General features: G+C 39.3%; 1 protein-coding gene across 3 annotated transcripts in view; it reads right to left on the reverse strand.

Moving 5' to 3' along the window:
* NARF (nuclear prelamin A recognition factor) overlaps positions 1-13321 on the reverse strand; it is a 141352-nt gene that overhangs the window by 31717 nt on the left and 96314 nt on the right. The gene's annotated exons all lie outside the window — the stretch shown is intronic.

Genomic DNA, 13321 nt, shown 5'->3' on the forward strand with positions numbered 1-13321 from the left:
GGAGGATTGACTGGTCTGTGTGTATTCTTTAAGTAGAGGTTTGGAAAAGAGTTCTATGCCTTCCTGCCCTCTATGGAGCCAACACAATATTCACAGTGCCAACAGCAACTATGAATATGTCAGCATAATTCTGAATGGCAAAATATAACAGACTCTCCATATATAAGACAGAAGAAAAACATTTATTCAGACACCAGAAAGTCAAATCCATGATAGCAACAAAGAAGTTAATACATCATAACATAGCAGGGAGCCACACCATCATTTGATCTTCCCCAAAACAAACACTCACAAGTCTAGTTGTCTTCTCTCTTTCCTCTGTCTAACTGCTCTGATTTCTAGCTTCCTATGGGCTCTGCCTCACCCTTCAGGAAACTCCTACCACCACAGGCTCCATTTGATTACATTTGGCCTATTAGATGTCAGGGAAGATCTTCAAATTCCCATTACCATTACAATTGTCCCTAAGATCTTTCATGTTCCTTACATAGCAAAAATACATTAACAATACATTTCATTACATATATTAGTGGGAGTTTAGAGGTAACTGGTGTCAACAGAACTTTACAAAAATATAACAGGGATAACAGAAAAATAACCACATAAAACAATATCTTAGGATCATTCCCCACTTGAACTAATGGGGCTCAAAATCTTAGGGTAAGGGGTGAAGGTCTTCCCCTCCATAACTACTTCCTGCTGAAATTGGACATAGAGTTGTCCCTGCCCCAAGAGGTTCTATTTGAGAGGTTAGTTCTTTAGCTGGCATCCAGAGCTTGGTCGATGCAGTTCTAGGGGTGACACATCACAGTCATGTACAGGGGGTGACATACAGCTTAAGTGATCAGGTGTCTGCAGGTGGAGGGTACTAAACCTGCAGGAAACAAATCTAGCAAACAAGTTTAACAGACAAAAAGCAAATATAGGTCAGCTGTGCTTCTGGACTCCACGAACCCACTATCATAGCCTTATTCACAGTAAAATATATGAGTTAAGGGTACAATTTGGTAATCATCTTCTCCTGAATAAACAAAAGTTACGGTATTATCTTTCCCATGTGCAATAATTTTTGCAACCTTGACTTCTTCAAAAGCTTTACTCTGCTCAAATCCCAAATAAAATTCATATTTCTTCATAGTAACTTTATATAAGGGTTTCAAAATCTGTATGAGATGTGGAATGTGGTGCCTCTAATTTCCAAATAATCCCATAAACTTTTGGACCTCTCCCTTATTGGTAGGATAGGAAAATCCTGAATCTCTTGCCAGACTTGCAGGAGAATCTCTCACAGTCCCTTATTCCATTGTATATCCCAAAATGTTATGGTTTGAGCTGGCATATGAGTCTTTATAGGGTTAATTTCCCACCCTTTGTTTCTTATATGTTCAATTAAAAGCATCAAACTCTTCTCCACTTCTTTTACATTTTTCCCTGTATCATCATATCATCTACGTGGTGGGTAAGTTGTACAACAGGTAGCTCTAACTTATCCAAATGTTCAGCCACAATCCAGTGACAAATAGAGGGGCTATGCAGATATCCTTGTGGCAAGCAGATAAAAGTATATTGTCTGCCTGCCAATTGAATGTAAACTGGCCCTATTGTATAGAATCTATTGGGATGGTAAAGAAAGCATTGGCTAAATCAATAACTGTGTACCAAGTCCCATCATATTTCTGGATCCTTTCTATTAACATAATTCTGGAACAGCAGCACACAAGGAAGGAACCACCTTATTCAATTGTCTATAATCCACTGTCATTCTCCATGTCCCATCTGACTTTCATACTGGCCAGACAGGATTTTTCCATCAAGTGACTGTAGGGAGTAACACTCTTGCCTCACCATATTCCTTTATCATATTTGTAATTTCTTCTTGCCCATCTGGCAAACAATGCTGCTTTAAAGTAATTATTTTAGAAGGTTCAGGTAAAGTGATTGGGTCCATCTTTTTTTCCCACTAAAACTGTGTTAATTCCCATCTCCCTTACTGCAAATTGGTATCTCCTTCCATGTAAATCTAGAGTCATACTTTTCAATTTATCTATGCCAATGATTTATTCAGGAATGGAATTCTTTCTCTGGGAGGTAACTGTCCAATGATATTCTTTCTTAGCTAACTGTCCAATTTTCATCATTAGTTTAACTTGTGTGGTTGATATTTCAGCCCCTTCCAGTCATGTGATAGTAATAGTTTGAATTTGTCAGGGTTCCCATATATAAGGGAGGCCTCTGCCCCAGCATCTATTAATGCCCTAGGTACAGTAGTTGATCCATTTTTCCAATATATGGTCAAATTGACATGGGGTCTGTAATCCCATCTGTATATTTATTGAATCTGAGCTGGGGTTTAGCCAATATCCTATTCTCCCTGAAAACCTTGGATACAAGGATTTGGGAGGCTCTGTAGGGACAGTCCTCACTTCCCTATTCCATCTAATATTAAGCCACTTTTCTTGATACATTTTATTAGTGGGAATACCAACAATTCTTCCAAAATCTAACCCTTCTCTCAAGAGAGCAATAAACAAATTCTTTCATCTTCTATCTGTTCTGACTTAGAACTCACTGAATATTTGCTCTTTTCTCTCAAGGAAATTTATCTTTTTCTCATTCCCTCAAGTCATTTAACTGTGAAATCTTATCCAGCACCTCTGAAAGAGGATTCCCTATTTCACCAATTTGTACAGTCAGAAGTAGGTGCTTATAAGTAGGAGGAACCGTCTTCACTATGATATTTCTATGAGAAACCGCTAAGGGGATATCATGATATGCATTTGCATCTCTGACTATGATACCTGTCTTCATTACCTCCTCTTTTAACTTTCTCATACAGTCCCTAAGTAAAAAGTAGGGTCTCTCTCCTCTAGGCCACATAGAACAAGTGGGATACATTTTATTGCGTCCATCTGATGCTAAAGTTAACAGATTGGCTGTATTGTTACCTCCTTTTCATATGGTAATCCCTAAAAGCTTGCTGTACAAAAGAAGTCTAATACCTATAAATTTCAATCAATCCACACTATTTACCTATACACCTCCAGCCCCTTCATTACTGATTCTCACCATCCAAGACACTAAAGATTCTCCCACCTTTGGGTAAATTGGCTTAATATAGTAGTAACCTCTTCCTGAGTGAAATCATCAATTATCTCCCTGAACTCTGTTTAGCCTCCCTGGTTCTCTTGCTTTCTTTTTAGCATGGGGCAAATTTCTGCCCACATAAAAGCCTCCTTATCTAACTTTGTTTCATTTTCCTCCCACACATTCCTGGCAGTGGTCACCATGGTAACTAGGCTCAGCCTCTGCCAAAGCTGCATGTGCATTCCTTTTATTAGTTTTCCCTTTTTCTGAGCCAGACACATTTCTACTGCCTGAGATTCCTCAGCTTGCTCTTCTGAAGGAAAGCCAAACATTGTGGCATAGAAAGTTTCCCATACAAATCAGTTAATTTTCTCTCCATCTGAGTTTTCTCCTGCAGCAGTTCATCTCTGCTTTTACATAAAATATGGTAAACTTTTAGTAAAACCCAGCCTCTTCTACACACTAACTCTAGTTTTTTCCTCTGGTTTTATTTGTATTCCTTATAAACATGTTTTGAAATCTCTAGGTTCTCCCTTCTGTAACCTCGGTTACCAGTTTTCCACAGAGCCCTGTACTTTTAGATCATTCCCTTGCTAGGGAGGAATAAGATAAACCCTCAAATTTTGGGATATCCATTTCTTCTTCTAAAGTCCTTCTGCCTCCAAATAGAGGTCTGATATTTCATAATCCCATCCTTGTCGCCAAATATAGGGCCATTCACAGCACTGATGGTGACTCTGAATATGCTGGCATAATTCTGAATCGCAAAATATAACATTTTCCATATAGAAGACAGACACCAGATAGTGAAATCCATCATAGCAACAAAGAACTTAATAACACACAACACAGCAAGGAGTCATACCATCCTTTAGCCTTCCTACAAATACTCACAAGCCTAACTGTATCTTTGCCCGCATCTTCTCTCCTCCCTCTGTGTAACACTCTGCCTTCCTACTTCCTGTGGGCTCTGCTCCACCCTTCAGCAAACCCCTCCCACCACAGGCTCCTTGTGATTACATATGGCCTATTATTGGGCAGGGACGATCTTCAAATTCCCATTAACCTTACACCCTCTAACTGGAGGGGCAGAGGAACTGAGGGTACTAAAGAGGTGTTTTCCAAAGCTGATGCAGTCTTGAATGTATATCTAGTGGTGAAGAGGTTTTCTCAGAGCATGATGATGATGAAATCCAAGGCTAAGGAGTGAAACTGGTGGGAAATGAGTCTCAGCTATGCAGCCAATGGAAAGAGGCTGCCATCCACCACATGGGTGCTTTTGTCTTAGGTGATCTGGGCATGCGCAAATCTCTATAACATATGAATCCCTGAGTTCCTAGAAAATTATGATGAAATAAAAAATTTGGATACCTTATTTCAACAAGTTATAATTTAAAAATACCCAGAGCTATTAGAATTATCAGGCAAAGTAAAAATAGATACATTACCAGACTACAAAATTGTGACAAACTTAAGTGTAACCCATACTTCTGTGGATATATCCAGTTCTCTTGACATGGAGATGCCCTTGAGGGGCCTTTTGAACATGTCCAGTTTACCTAACAAGAAGTGAGCTGTATACTTTGCCAGAATTTTTCAAACTTGTGAGACTGAGCCATTAACTCTCTCTTTGCTCTCTTTCTGTTGTACTCTTTTCAGCAACTCTTACCTGCTGCTTCCAGAAATGACTATAAACTGAAGTCATGAGAGGGAAAGGACTTTGACTTTCCTTCTCCTGTTTGCTCTTCTAAACCAGTTCCAAGAAATTATTCTGAGGTTGTTTGTTTCTGTTCTGTGTTATTTGTCTTTAGTTTCAGATGCAGAAAGTAATCCTCATGGGACCCAGGAGTTCATTTTGTTTCTGTTCTGTGTTATTTGTCTTTAGTTTCAGATGCAGAAAGTAATCCTCATGGGACCCAGGAGTTCAAACCAAAATGATTTGAAGACAGGATTGCAGGTAGGATGGTGAAGCCAGTGAGTTGAGCATGGAAGCCTCAAAAAGGTAGGATGTCTGGACAGAAATCCAAGTGGGTTTTTATACTTGGAATGGGAACTGTGCTGCATGGGAACAAAGCTAACGAATCTAGTCCTATTCTCTCCTAGAGAGCAGATCTAAGAAGATACAGGGGAGTAGAAAGTTTATACTTTGTATATATTGGGGCAATAAGTTTATTTATAATTATAGCTTCTGAAGTAAATATTTCTGTGTAAAAGTAAATCTGACCGTGTAATAAGAATGTAAATTTTGAAGATCTTCCCTGCCCCTAGGCTGATGTGCACCTGAGGCCTGGGGTGGGAGGCTTGTTTTTCAGTGGATACTTCTTGATTGGCCAGTGAGTCAATGGGGTTGTTGCATTCTCTGAGCCAGGAGAGGGCTATGTGGGCCCTGATGTGTGGCTTTGTTTTGGGGCTCACTTTAAGAAGTGTTCTGTGGTTTGGTCTGGATTCTGGGAGGCCGTTGTTGAGAGTCCCCCGGCTTTGAAGGACCCAGAGTGTGGAGGCCCAGATGTTGGCTGGGTATGGATGTGGTGGTTGGACAGTTTGGAGATCTGTCTACTTGATGTTTCTGTCTTGATAATTATGCCTGTGTACTTTGGGGTTCAGGGTGCTGACCTTTTCTCCTGAACAAGGTAAACGATGTATGTCTGACTGATTAAAGTAAGCTTGTTAACCCATTTTGAGTTGCTTTCCTTTAACAAAGCAGATCCAAGAACCTGTGTGAGCAGGCACCCTGGGGACACTGGGGTGCTTGCTGCAACAGACCGTTAGTGTATAATGGAACTGGGTTACAAGGAACACTCCCCCCATTTGGGGAGGAACACCATAGATGGGGCTGAGGGTACAAGAAAACCCTGGGGGATGGGTGAAATCCAACACACCTGGCCTTACTATTACATAAGAGCTTTCAATTAAACAAACAAAAAAACACTTCAAGTATACAAGAAGAAAAAAAATTTCATATCAAGGAATACCACTCAGAATCAGGATTGCATAAATTAAAAGGTACATGAGAGGAACTAAAAAGGGCAAAATGGTGATCAAGTGAGGGAGCTTTAGAAGTCCACTTTGCCTCATTTAAACCCAATTCACCTACAAAAGACATCACCCCATAATATCATTAGTCCACTTTGAAAACCACACCATCACCACCACCAGAATAACATTAAATATCTATTTTTCCCCCTGAAGGATTAAACTTAGATTTGCTGAATAGCTGATTCTTGCTTGTAAACCTAACTCCTTTACCCTCTGGAATATCATATTCCAAACACTTTGATCCTTTAATATGGAAGCTGCTAAATCCTTTCCAGTTTTGATTGTGGCTCCACAGTATTTGGATTGTTTCTTTCTAACTGCTTGCAGCATTTCCTCCTTGGCCTGGGACCTCTGAAATTTGGCTATAATTTTCCTGGGAGTTTTCATTTAGGGATCTCTTTCAGATGGTGATTGGTGAATTCTTTCCATTTCTATTTTACCCTCAGATTCTAGGATATCAGGACAGTTTTCCTTGATAATTTCTTGAAAGATATTGTCCAGTCTCTGTGGCTTTTATGTGGTCCAATTAATTTTAAAATTATCTGTCCTTAATCTATTTTCCAGGTCAGTTGTTTTTCCAATGAGAAATTTCACATTTTCCCCCTATTTTTTCATTCTTTTGATTTTGTTTCATCATTTCTTGATGTCTCATGGAGTGTGAGAGCTTCTACTTCCCCAATTCTAATTTTTTGAGGAATTATTTTTTTTCAGTCAGTTTTTGTACCTTTTTTCCCATTTGACCAATTTTTTTTTAAAAAAAGAGTTGCTTCTTTATATTTCTTTTCCCATTTTTTGTGCTTCCTTTACCAAGCTGTTGACTCTTTTTTCATGATTCTCTCTATCACTCTTAATTTCTTTTCCCAATTTTTCTTTACCCCTCTAATTTATTTTTTAAAATCCTTTTTGAGCTCTTGCAGGAGTTCTTTTTGGTCCTGAGACCAATTCATATTTTCTCCGGGGGGCGGGGAGTGGTGGTGGTGATGGTTCTTGTAGCTGTTTTGACATTTTTGTCCTCTTCTAAGTTTGTGCTTTTATTCTCCCTGCTACAATAGTATCTTCCTATGTCAGGTTTTTCTTTTCTTTTTTCTAATTTTTCTATCTATTTCATGACTTTTGACTTTTTGTAATTGTTGGCCCTGTTCCTGGAATGGAGAAGACACTGTCCCAAGCTTCTTGTGCCAGGACTCAGGGTCTTGCTGCTGGCTTGCACCAAGCCTTGGGAACTCTCTACTGGCTTGCACTGGCCATTGGGGACTAGATGCTGACTTACATTGAAGGGTTAGGACTCAGTGCTAGCCTGCTCCAAGGTTGGAATCTCACTGCTGGTCAACTCCAGGAGTTTTGCCTAGCTGTTGGCATGTTCTACAGATGGGGCCTCACTACAGGCTCATGCCAGGGGTGTGACCTCACTGTTGGGTAGCACTGGAGGCAGGGTCTCACTGGTGTTTTGTGCTGGGATTTGGGCCTTGAAGCTGGCTTGCCCCAGGCATCAGGGCCTCACTGCTTGCTTACATTGGGAATGGGCCCTCACTGGTGATTTGCTCAGGTCTGGACCCAAGAGTGGCACCTGACCCTGCTGTTGCTGAAGGTGCTCCTCTTTCATACCAATGAGGTAGACTTTACCTGCTGATTAGTTAAAATTTGTATTTGCTCTACAAGGTAGTACAATGAGTTGACCACAGTAGGCATTTAATAGATGTTTATATGGAACTGCATTTCTTCTACTGGCAAACTTCTAGTTCTACTTACCTACTATTACTTTACAGTAAAAAGGAAAGAGATTTCTCCTTTGAAGTTCCAATCCTTGTGTCTTTTCCTCACTCTTCCATTAATAACCTGACCACTGTAGTACCATAAATGCCTTGATTCAAGGCACAACTGAGTTTTACTACAGTTTGAGAGAATTTCAGTATATGAATTCCTTACTGGCAAAGCCCATTAGAAATACCATTTCATGTTAAATTCAATTTGGTAAGTATTTAGTAAATACCTATATATAAACAGCGTGCTGAGATCCTGGAGATACAAAAACAACAAAGAAATTATACTTCACCCTCAAAGAGCCTACATTCTACTGAAACTTTAGTTCTCTTGTTTTTGTTTTAAAGAACTAGATAATCATTTCCTTCTTTAATAACAAAGTTCTTATATACTTAAGTATCTTCTTGATCTTTTGGGCCCACCAGGTTGTTGAGTTTTTACCTTTGTAAAACATACCCCAACTATCACAAACCACTACTCACAGTGGCAGGTCCCCAGAGCACAACTGCTACATCTTTCCTCAAGATTTTGCAGAGGTTGGGGTGGATTTTCTACTGCTAGAGCCCAGCATATTTCCCCCAGTGAAGATCAGTTCATAGTTATTAGTAAGACTAATTTAGCTTTTAGTATGGGGCAATTTACTAACTCCAAGTCCTCCTGCCTTCTCTGGTCAAGGAAGGTGGAAGAGACCTAGGCTCTACAGCTTCCACCATCCTCAAATGATTTCCTGATAGGGACTTGGATAGAACTGCTCTCCCCTCATTCATCCCTTGAATCTCCTGGGTTCTTGAACTGGTATGCTATTTTACACAAGCTCCTCACTTTTCTCCTCTCATATGAAAAGGTGGGCCTTCTCCTTCCCAAGTCAGACCTCTTTACATGTACAAATGATCCCATTCCATCTCGTTTTCTCTAGCAGACTGCTCAATCATTCCTACTCTCTCACTTATCTTCAGTCTCTCCCTTACTCAACCAGCAGGACATTAGTGTCCCAATTTTCCCACATCCCCACCAACAATCGTCATTTCCCATATCTGTCCTATTAGCCAATCTAATAGGTGTGGGGTGGTACTTCACAGCTGTTTCAATTTGCATTTCTCTAAGCAATAGTGATTGAGAGCATTTTTCATATGAATATAGATAGCTTTGATTTCTTTTTCCGAAAACTGCCCATTCATATCCTTTGACCATTTATCATATGGGAAGTGGCTTTTATTCTCATAAATTTGACACAGTTCTCTATGTATTTCAGAGATGAGGCCTTTATCAGAGAAACACTGTAATTTTTTCTTTTTTTTTCCTGTTTTAATTTCTTTTTTAGTTTTGTTTACATTTTTCATTTCCACAAGATTTTGAGTTACAAATTTTCTCCCCATTTTCCCCTACCCAACCACCCTAAAACAGCAATCCCACTGAATATCCCCTCCCCTAATCTGCTCTCTCCCATATTTTACCCTATCCCCCCTCCAACTTTCCAGTAGGGTGTGGTAGATCTCTATGCCCCAGTGCCTGAATATCTCATTTCCCAGTTACATGTAAAATAATAATAATAATAATAATAATATATTTTTAAACATTTGATTTTAAAACTTTGAATTCCAGATTCTTTCCCTGGGAAGATAAGCAATTCAATATAGATTGTACATGTGTAGCTATGTAAAACATTTCCATAGTGGATATATTGTGAAAGACTGACTATATTTCCCTCCATCCTATCCCACCCCCCACTTATTCTATTCTCTACTTTGATCCTGTCCCTTTTCAAAAGTAGGTGCTTCCAACTTCCCTCCCCCGAAGCCTGCCCTCCTTTCCATTATCCCCCCTCTCATCCCTTTCCCCTCTATTCTCCTGTAGGGTGAGATACCCTCTTTAGTGTGCATGTCATTCCATCCCTAAACCAAATTCAATGAGAATAAGGTTGGCTCATTCCCTTTTGCCTTTCTGTTCTTCCCTACATTGTAACCATTTTCCCTCACCTATTCTATATGAGACAGAACCCCATTCTGTCTCTCCCCATCTCCTCATTATATTCCTGTCTCACTTCTTAATTTCACCTTTTAAGTATCATCCCTTCCTATTAAATTGGTCCTGTGCCCTCTGTCTATGTATACCTGTACACATATATACACACACTCACATATGTATTCATACACCCATATACCCTCTTATATAGACATATACATATGTATACATATATATACATATAAACACACATTTTTATTCCCTTCAACTATTCTCATACTGAGAAAACTTTGATAAGTTACAATAATCATTTTTCCATATAACTAGTTCAACTTTGATAAGTTCCTTATGATTTCTTTTACCTGTTTACCTTCTCATGCATCTCTTGCTTCTTGTATCTGAATGCCAAATTTTCTATTCAACTCTGGTTTTTTCATCAAGAATGCTTGAAAGTCCTCTATTCCACTGAATGACTGAATTTTCCCCTGAAATATGATACCCAGTTTTGCTGAGTAAGTAATTCTTGGTTTTGATCCCAGTTCCTTTAACCTCCGGAATATCATATTATAAGCCCTTCAGTCCCTCAGCATAGAAGCTGCCAGACCCTGAGTTATCCTGATTGTGTTTCCACAATATTCAAATTGTTTCTTCTTGGCTGCTTGTAACATTTTCTCCTTGACCTGGGATCTCTGGAACCTGGCTATAATATTCCTAGGAGTTTTCTTTTTGGGATATTTTTCAGTAGATGAATGGTGGATTCTTTCAACCTCTATTTTGCCCTCTGGTTCTAAATCATCAGGGCAATCTTCCTTGAGAATTTCTATGATTTGAGATTTCCTTGAGATTTCTAGGCTCTTTTTTTGATCATGGCTTTCAGGTAGTCCAATAATTTTTAAATTATCTCTCCTGTATCTATTTTCCAGGTCAGTGGTTTTTTTTCAATGAAATATTTCACATTGCCTTCTATGTTTTCATTTGTTTGGATCTGTTTAATAGTATCTTGATTTCTCATAAAGTCACTAGCTTCTGTTTGCTCCAATCTAATTCTGAAGGAATGATTCTCTTCAGTGAGCTTTTGAGATTCTTTTTCCATCAAGCAAATTCGGCTTTTTAAGGCATTCCTCTTCTCATTGCCTTTTTTGCCATTTGAGTTAGTCTATTTTTTTTTTAAGGCAATCGGGGTTAAGTAAGTTGCTCAAAGTTACACAGCCAGTTATTTCTGGGTGTGGTGCTAAGTATCTGAGCCCGGATTTGAACTCCAGGTCATCCTGACACTGGAGCCAGTGCTCTTACTTGCTGAGCCACCTGGCTGCCCCTAAGCAATTGGGGTTAAGTAACTTGCTCAAGGTTACACAGCCAGGTGTTTCTAGGTGGGTGCTAAGTGTCTGAGCCCAGATTCGATCCAGAAGTCATCCTGACAGTGGAGCCGCTGCTCTTACTCGCTGTGCTACCTGGCCACCCCAGAGTTAGTCTATTTTTTAAGGTGTTATTTTCTTCAGTAAGGTTGTTGACTCTCATTTTATAGTTTTCTTGCATCAGTCTCATTTCTCTTCCCAATTTTTCCTCCACTTCTCTTATTTGGTTTTCAAAATCCTTCTTAAGCTCCTCTATGGCCTGTGATCAGCTTATTCTTTTCTTGGAAGCTTCTGGTGCAGGAATTCTGACTTTGCTGTCTACCTCCTGTTCCAGGCTTTGATCCTTTTTGTCCCCAAAAAAGGATTCCAAAGTTGGATTACTGTGCTTGTCTAGCTTCCCTCGTTTGCTCATGATGCCACTTAATTACTTGGCTTCTGAGCTTTTTGCCACAGTAGAACTCTGCTACCAGAAGGGGGCGATTTGTCCCAATCGCTGGGGTTTTCTCAGCTGCCAAAGGTATTAGTTGGGTGGCTTCTCTGAAGCCTCCCCATGTTCTGGCAAACTGGTGTGTACCCCAAGACCTCCACCCTAGACAGCATCCAGACCCAAGCAGGTTGAAGCAAGAGCGATTACCCCTCAGACTGGTTGCTTGGTCCCCCTGCAATCTGTAGGCCAGGAGCTCTGAAGCAGCCATGTGGCAATGGCTGCACGGCCACAGCACCTCAGCCGCTTCCTGTCCCAGGGGCAAAGGCTGACCACACTCCTGAATTCCCATGTCCCAAATTCCATACTGCATTTGACTTCTCACTTTGTCCTTAGCATCTATGGGTTGACAATTCTGCAAACAGACACAGCTGCTGGTGATCTGAAGTCCCTCCAGCCTGCAGCTGGTTGTGGCCACCCTGAGGCTAAAACATCTGGCTCACGTGGGGCTGAGCTCAGCTCACAGAATGCTGTGCTGGTCCCTTCCTGCCAGTCTGTAGGACCGTATTCAGTGGAAGGTTACCTTCTCTCTGTCATTTTGTGGGTTCTGTAGTTCCAAAGTTTGTCTAGAGTAATTTTTTACATCAATTGGAGGAGGTGGAAGCCTGAGCCGCAAGGAAGTCATGTTTCTACTCCACCATCTTTACTCTAGCCAGCTGTAATTTTTTTTTCTGCTTTCCTTCTAATCTTGACTGCACTGATTTTGTTTGTGAAAAATCTTTTTAATTTAATGTAATCAAAATTATCCATTTTATATCCCATAATGCTATCTCCTGTTTAGTAGTAAATTCTTCCTTTATATATAGACCTGACAGGTAAACTATTCCATACTCCCCTAATTTGCTTATGGTACCACTCTTTATGTCTAAATCATTTATTCATTTTGACCTTATGTTAGTATACGGTGTGAGATGCTGGTCTATACCAACTTTCTGCCATGCTACTTTCTAGTTTTCCGAGAAGCTTTTGTTAAATAGTGATTTCTTGTCCCAAAAGCTGGTATCTTTACATTTATCAAACACTAACACTATTGTCATTTACTACTGTGTATTATGTACTTAATCCGTTCCACTGATCCACCACTCTCTTTGCCAGTAAAAAATCATTTTGATGATTATCAATTTGTTGTACAGTTTGAGATCTAGTATGGTCAAGCCATCTCCCTTCACATTTTTTTTCATTAACTCCATTGACATTCTTGATGCTTTATTCTTTCAGATGAATTATTATTTTTTCTAAATGTATAAAATACTTTTGGTAGTTTGATTGATATGGCACTGAATAAGTAAATTAATTTAGGTAGAATCGTCATTTTTTAAAATATTGGATTGACCTATCCATGAGCAATTAATATTTTTCCAACTACTTATATCTGATTTTATTTGTGTAAAAAGTATTTTGTAATTGTGTTCATATAGTTCCTAGTTTTGTCTTTGCAGGTAGATTCCTAAGTATTTTATAATATTTATTAATTATTATTTATTTTAAATTAAATAAATAATTATATTATTTATTAATTAATATACAGTTATTTTAAGTGGACTTGCTTCTGGACTTTTGTTGGTAATATATCAAAATACTGGTGATTTATTTGGATTTTTTTTATAGCCTGCTACTTGAGGGAAGCTAGGTGGTGAAA

This window comes from Petaurus breviceps, unplaced genomic scaffold (assembly GCF_028583685.1).
Source record: "Petaurus breviceps papuanus isolate PSGF00001 unplaced genomic scaffold, PetGlider_PUasm1.0 90925, whole genome shotgun sequence".
Lineage (NCBI taxonomy): Eukaryota > Metazoa > Chordata > Mammalia > Diprotodontia > Petauridae > Petaurus > Petaurus breviceps.